Below are 7,508 nucleotides of genomic sequence, written 5' to 3'. Positions count from 1 at the left end.
ACTTTATTTTACATGCCTGCAGTGGCATGTAATGTGATAATGAATGTGATAATAAAGAGACTGAAGAAGACATGAAATATTGCCCATAGGCAAGAGAAAACTAGTCCAAGCATAAAGAAGTAACAATTTTAATAAAATTGGAAATACAACCCCTCGCCGTTTTTTTATGCTTCTTCAGGCTACCAATGTTCCTTGCCATCTAGGTATCATTTTTGTGACATTGGTAAATGAAGGAAAAGCAGATTCAAATGGTGAGAGTTGGAAGAATGATTTGCATGCTAATCAATTGAAAGCTCAATTTGTGTGGCTATTTTGAAGATGCTGTTAAATGTGGTTTTTTTTCTTTTTACTGACACACTAGTGGAAAAAAAATAAATATTGTAAATAAAAACAAGCGAGGGAGGCTCTTTTGTGGTTAGAGTAGATCAACACAGAAATCTCGGAGACAGATTTCAGAGATCATGTCTAATTTTTCATTTTACAGGTGAAAAAATGGGTCTAGAGCCTAAGTGGCTTTCCTTAGATCACAGAGAGGAGATGAGAATTTAAGTCTTTTTGTCCAGTCTTTGAGGATTGTCCCAGATCAGAATTATCCATTATATATTTAAAGTACTTGGGCCTCCCCCATTCCAACACAAACAAGCATTCCCTGTCAAAAAAAAAAAAACAAAACTTCTGTGGGTTATCAACTAATATAAAGCTCATGGATCCCACTGATGGGTTTGCTCCTTCTAGTCAACAACAACAAAAGAAAAACACATTTTTTTTTCAGAACAAAAGCTGTTTAATCAAACAGCAAAGAAAAAAATATGACAAAAAAATATGCCAACATGCATACTTTCTCTCATAGATACAACCAATGGGAGAAGGTATCTATATTCAGAGGACATGTAAGAAGAAACCATTTGGAGGGGACATATACAGGTACATGCATGTATGATCATAAGACAAAGTAATTTTCCTAAAACACAAGACTGATCATATCTCTCTTCTGAACAATAGTCTTCAATGGTTCCTTATTTCCTCCAAGATAAAATACAAAACTAAAATCCTCAACCTAGCATTTAAAGCCTGTAGCAGCAAGCACCCTGCCAAACCCGGGATGGCTGCTAGCACAGGTTCTTTGATCTGTTTTTATAAAGGAAAGCAACTCAAAAGGTATTAACAATCTTACTTTACTCAAACACATATCAATGACCTAGGTCAGGGGAAAAGTCAGCACCCTGAACTTCAGAAAAAATACAAACAGAAATTACAATCAGACAAAAAAACAAAATATAGAGAAAATAACACGATTCAACAGACTGTTCTAGCTGTCTGATCATCAAATACCCACATAGTTAGTTACCAGAGAGAGAAGCACCAACATCTGGGTTTTCAAGGCCAGGGGGGCTCAACGACTGCCCAGAGTCTCATCTGACCTAAGCAGACAACTCTTTCCAGAGTGAGCCCCAAATAAAACCTCACATCAGGGAGTATATATAGCCTTCTCCAGGGTCAGAGAGCATCACAACCTTCATGATCCACTGCCCAATTACAAAGTAACAAAAGGTGTGATGGAAAAATAAGCCTCCCCTACACAAGCTTCTCTTGTTGGGCTCCAAGTGAGGGCCATTAAGGGGCAGGAAAGACCTTCATATTTCCTTACCATTACAAAGCCCTCCACAGTCTGTCTTCAACCAATCTCTCCAGATCACTCCCGTGACTCCTCTTCCTTCACTGAGCATTGCAGCCAAAGGGACCCATTGGCTAATGCCAGGACTCAGCATCCTCTCCCATGTTGCTGTCCTTTCACACATAGCTCAGTCCTAAAAGACATTCCCTCTTCCTCTCTGCTTCTAAACAGTCTTAGCTTCCTCATGTGTGAACAGGTCATCTCTCTCACAAAATGTGAACTCCTAGAAGGTGAGGAATGTTTCATTTTTTGCCTTTGTATCTCCAGCAGTTAATAGTAGGTGGCTAATAAATGCTTGTGATTGATTTTGAGGCCTAGTTTGGGCTTCACCTCCTCATCAATTGCTTAGTCATTTTTCAATGCTCAGATTCTGTGATCCCATTTGACATTTTCCTGGCAAAGTTATTGGAGTGGTAGGTCATTTCCTCCTCCACCTCATCTTACAGATGAGAAAACTGAGGCAAACAGTATTAGGTGACTTCCATGGCCACATAAATGTCCAAAGTCAGATTTGAATACAGGTCTTCCTGACTCCAGGCACTGTGCTGCATCACCTAGCCTCCTACTCAAAATCATTTCTTATTCTCCTATGATTTATGCTCTCCTCCTCAAATTATCTTATTTTTACTTACATATATTCATCTTATATCCTTCTCAATAAAATGAAAGTTTCTGGGAGGCAGGATGTATTTAATTTTTTTTCTTTTATATCCCCAGCACAAGAATACCTTTTATATTAGGTGCTTACTAAATTTTTTGCTGAGCAATTATTAAATATATGTTCCTCTTTCAAGTGTCAATATTCCTAAGACAATCGTTATAGTCATATCTATATATTACATTTTTAGACCATACTATATGGAAATAGACAGGCAGTATGGTATGGTGGGTAGAGAACTGTCTTTGAAACCATGTACACCTGGGTCAAGTCCTACTCTTCACATATACAAGTTGGGTGATTATGGGCAAGTCATAAATTCTCATTGCTCCACGTTAAAAGGAAATTTCCTCACCTTGGAGTTCCCTCCACCAGTCATATCACAGTTCCAATCCCTATGCTCTATCTATAAGAATACACCAAAATTTAGAAATCCTATTTAACTTCCTCCTACCTTTAGCACAACAGGAAAGGAAATCATATAATCAGGCAAGTGACAGAGCAGCTGTACCCAAGTTTATCCAAATCAGTAGGACACAATTTCACCCCTCTCTAGCCCTACTTCCTATTAGAATTACTTTTGTAGTATATACTTTTCTTTGCTGACAACATATTCATAAAGAAATGTTGACAAAATATCCTCTGAAAGCTGTATTCTTGATCCTGGGATGTAAAGAGACATAAGAAGTTTGTTTTTAGGGGTGGCTAGGTGGCACAGTGAGTAAAGTGCCAGCCCTGGAGTCAGGATGACCTATGTTCAGTTCCAGCCTCAGACACTTAACACCCACACAAAAAAACTAACCATGTAACCTTGGGCAAGTTACTTAACCCCAATTTCCCTCCAAAAAAGCAAAAAAAAATTCATTTTTAAACAAATCATTCCCCAAGGAAAGCTGATTCACTTTCAGGGCATACACTATATACAGCAAAAACATTGGAGTCTAAAGAAACATATGAATGCATAAGATGAGACAATGGAATGATTTTGGCTAAGGTAAAGAGTTACAAATCTACATTCTAAATAATATAGTACTAGTTCAAAATACTATCAGGATGTTTTTGTGATACAGTTAATTCATAGTTATCACTGAAAGAGGTGAGAGTCTATCAATTACTCTTCAGGGATAATATAGCAATAAATCCAAATATTATCTTTCTTTTTAGTGGCAAGAGATTTAACCAAAATATAAACTGTAGAATTTCTCCTAGAAGCGCCCCCCCTTTTTTGGATCCTTGTTTCTTTTTTATCTATTCATTTTATTAGTTGCTTATTTGTTCATTTACTTTTTTATTTATTCATTTCTTTATTTGGCTTTTAGCTTATGTTGGCTGGAATGGCAAGAGGCTTAGTGGATCCTGATATAGGTACAGTATTTATGGAAGGGGTAGTAGAATTAAATGCAGACCCAATACTGATGGGCTGCAATTGATCACTCCCAGAGTGACTTCTCTGGAATTCTTTTTACAATTCTCTTTGGGTTCTGTTAGGACAAAGGGAGGAGGAGCATTTGTGTATAAGTGGAAATGCACCTTTAAGAGGAAGAGCTATGGTGGAAGGTGGACCTCCTCTCCACCAGGGGGCATACAGTATACTTCTGCATTACAGCAACATGCTAAATTCTGCCATATGGTCTTTGAAACTAAGAAAAAAATGTGACAGAATTGTCATGGTTGCATGCCCTTCAGATGTTTCTACTCATTCTATCAAATACATACTTTGGAGGCAATTTTTGAATCAATACTCCCTCATTTTCACAGCCCTTGCCTGCATTGTTTCCTCACCTCCTCATAAATATGAAGTTTCCTCCACAGAAAGAGAACAATTCTTTCTCTCAACAATTCCAGAGGAACATAGAAATCCTCCTTCTGTGATATTATAACCATTTTAGATCTTGCATGGTGAAAGGGCAGAATAAAACTTGGTGGGAGATCAGAAGGGTACACATCTCTGTTCTGCCAACGAGTAGTCACCTCCTATTTATTATAAGGATCAGTCTCCTTTCCTTTCTTAGGCAGAATCAAACAATCACTCTATCAGTCATCACGCAATAAATAATGATAACAAAAGCTAACATTTACTAGATATCACTACTGCTAGCTATTATTATTAACATAACAGAAACAAGAATGCACCACAGAAGTCTTTAATGCTGCAATAATCAACTGTGTTCAATCAATTTCTCATTCATTAGAGTTGTGTGGTCCCCAAATGTCATTAAGAACTCCATTTTCAATGATTTGATTTTCACAAGTATCAAGCTTATGAATTTCTGTGCCTTGAACAGACTAAGATAGAGATGGGAGATGAAGATTTAGGTTTTATAGAAAGGTGTTACTTCCCATCATGAATATGACAGTCTCTTTCTCATCCTTGAGCAGCATCAATCAATCAATCAGGAAGCATATATTAATGTTGATGGCAAAGTAATAGATTAGTAGATAGATGATAGAATATTTACTAAGTGGTTACTATGTGCTAGTTGCTGTCCTAAGCAAAATAATAATAGATAACATTTACATCATGGGCTAAGGTTTGAAAAGTGTTTTGTATATAATATCTCATATGAACATCACAGCAGTCTTTGAGGTAAATGCTATTATTATCAACATTTTACAGATAAGAATTCTGAGGCTGAGAGAGGTGACATCAATTACCCAGAGTCATTAAGTATCTGAAGATGTCGATCATCCTAACTCCAAGTCCAGCATGCTATCTACCATATTATACCATTGTGTACTAGGCACTATACTAGGCATTGGTGAAAAAAAAGTTAAACAATCTCTACTCTCAAGGTGATTATATTTTATTGGGGAAGAAGCTAATGTCAGCAAAACTATTACTTTGTTCCTGGATCTTTGTACACCGCTCATATCTAGTAGCCAATCCCTGCTATTGCTTCTTCCTTCGAGGCTTCTACAGACCTTTGTATTCTCATAGCCAGGTTACTTCTAATATCCTCATAAAGGATGCCCTTTGTTTATAATATGATTTGATATGATACAATACAATGCAATGTAACATAATATAACCCAACCAAACCCAGTAAAATAAACATTTATTAAGCACCTGTTATGTATCAGTTACCGTATTAACCCTGGGGATACAAATAAGAAAAAGACAGTCCTTTTCCTCAAGGAGCTTACAATCAAAGGACAACAAAGAGCTTGCAATCTGAGACAGCACAAAAGGAAACTGAAAGGAGAGGGAGGGTACTGTAAGTGAGAGTCAAAACCACACAGAGCAATTGGTGGGAAAAGAATTTATGTATAGTTTATTCACATATCCATATGTTACATGTAGTTTCTTCATATGTGTGCATTTAAAATTCACATATATACTAAAAAGGAAATGAAAAATTAATGTTAATAATATTATGAAATAATAATATTATGAAAGGTGGCATACTGGTAGGTAATTAATAATTTTCTCTTTTTTTAAATGTGTCCAATAATAATGTCATTAAATATATATATATATACACCTTTCATAGCTTCCCTTAAGATACCTTGAGAAGTGATCACTCAGGTTTCTCAAAATAGTACTGCCTCTAGTCTATTACTAGTACGGGCTATGACTTAATCCTTCAGGAAAAATCATAAACTTATCTTTGGACACCCTATCAATAAGAGTCTTAGAAGTACCTTGGAAGGTTCTTGGATGCTTCTAAGCATACCTGGACTTGGTTTTGAGACAGTTTTCTGTGTAAATTCACATTATACAAATTCAATTCTGCATAAAGAATTCTGAAAGAAATTTGTATTAAGAAAAACAAAAGCTCTTCCTTTGAGCCATCCTAGGTAATCATTCAAAATGGTGAGGTACTCTCTTGATCCTGAAAACCCCACAAAATCATGTAAGTCAAGGGGTTCAAATCTCCGGGTCCACTTCAAGAACACTCATGAAACAGCCCAAGCTATCAAGGGCATGCATATCCAAAAAGCTACCAAGTATTTGAAAGATGTCACATTGAAGAAACAGTGTGTTCCTTTCCGTCGATATAATGGTGGAGTTGGCAGGTGAGCCCAGGCTAAGCAATGGGGTTGGACACAGGGTCGGTGGCCCAAAAAGAGTGCTGAATTCTTGCTGCATATGGTTACAAATGCAGAGAGTAATGCAGAACTAAAGGGTTTGGATGTGGATTCTCTTGTCATTGAGCATATCCAGGTTAACAAGTCTCCCAAAATGCAACAGCGTACTTACAGAGCTGGTCGAATTAACCCATACATGAGTTCTCCCTGCCATATTGAGATACTTACTGAAAAGGAACAAATTGTTCCTAAACCAGAAGAGGAGGTTGCTCAAAAGAAAAAGATATCCCAGAAGAAACTGAAGAAACAAAAGCTTATGGCAGGGGAGTAAATATGACATTAGAGTGCAAATAAAAGTGAAATGAAACCATTTGTTACAGTAAATATTTTTGAAGTAAAAAAAAAAGACAAAAAGCATATACTGTATGATAAAATATTATACAATGCAAATAAAATAAATGATGGTGGGAAGCTGAGAAACATCTCTAAATCAGTTAGTTTCTTGTGTCTGCAGAGAGTAAGAAATATTATGTCTTTCCTTGTGTTTAATAGTTATCCTTACATTTTCACAATGGCCAGCACTGTTCTTGAGGAGAAAAGTGAACCATGTTGTAAGCCTAAGGCAATGAATTTGGAAATAAAAATGAAAATAATTAGAAAATATGGACAAAATTGTCATAGTTAGAACGTGAACTTAGTCTTATGGTGTCAACTGTGAACACCACAGTAAAGGATCTGTCCTGAATAAGGAGCATACAAAAGGCAATATTCACATGAAGTCAACTTATCTGTCAAAACAAAAAGAAGGTGCGCTTCTAGAGAGGGAAACTATTTTAGAGGGAGAAACGATTAACTATGTGACTAGAAGAGCAGACTCAGAAGATTACTTGTTTAAGCTAGACTTGTAGCTGCTTTGAAAATTTAAAGGTGAAGGAACATTTGCAAGCAGTGGTTGGTTTGTATGGTTTAAAAATTGTGCAGGATTTCATAATGTGCATGTTTCAGGAAAGGCTGCTAGTGCAGATATTGAAATAGCAAAGAAGTTGCCAGAGTTCTTGCAAAAAATAATAGCTGAAGCTGCCTCCTTGTTGGAGCAAATCTTAATATGGATGAGACTGTCCTACTTTATCAAAGAAGGCCATCTTA

The 7,508-nt window shown here is 36.6% G+C and overlaps 1 pseudogene; it reads left to right on the top strand.

Annotated features, from left to right (window-relative positions):
* The first annotated feature begins 6,113 nt into the window (after window positions 1-6,113).
* On the top strand, window positions 6,114-6,746 carry LOC138156670 (large ribosomal subunit protein uL22-like; annotated as a pseudogene).
* Window positions 6,747-7,508: the final 762 nt, after the last annotated feature.

This window comes from Petaurus breviceps, unplaced genomic scaffold, assembly GCF_028583685.1.
Source record: "Petaurus breviceps papuanus isolate PSGF00001 unplaced genomic scaffold, PetGlider_PUasm1.0 110, whole genome shotgun sequence".
In the NCBI taxonomy this organism is placed as follows: Eukaryota; Metazoa; Chordata; class Mammalia; order Diprotodontia; family Petauridae; genus Petaurus; species Petaurus breviceps.
This window is presented reverse-complemented; position numbering and strand designations above follow the sequence as displayed.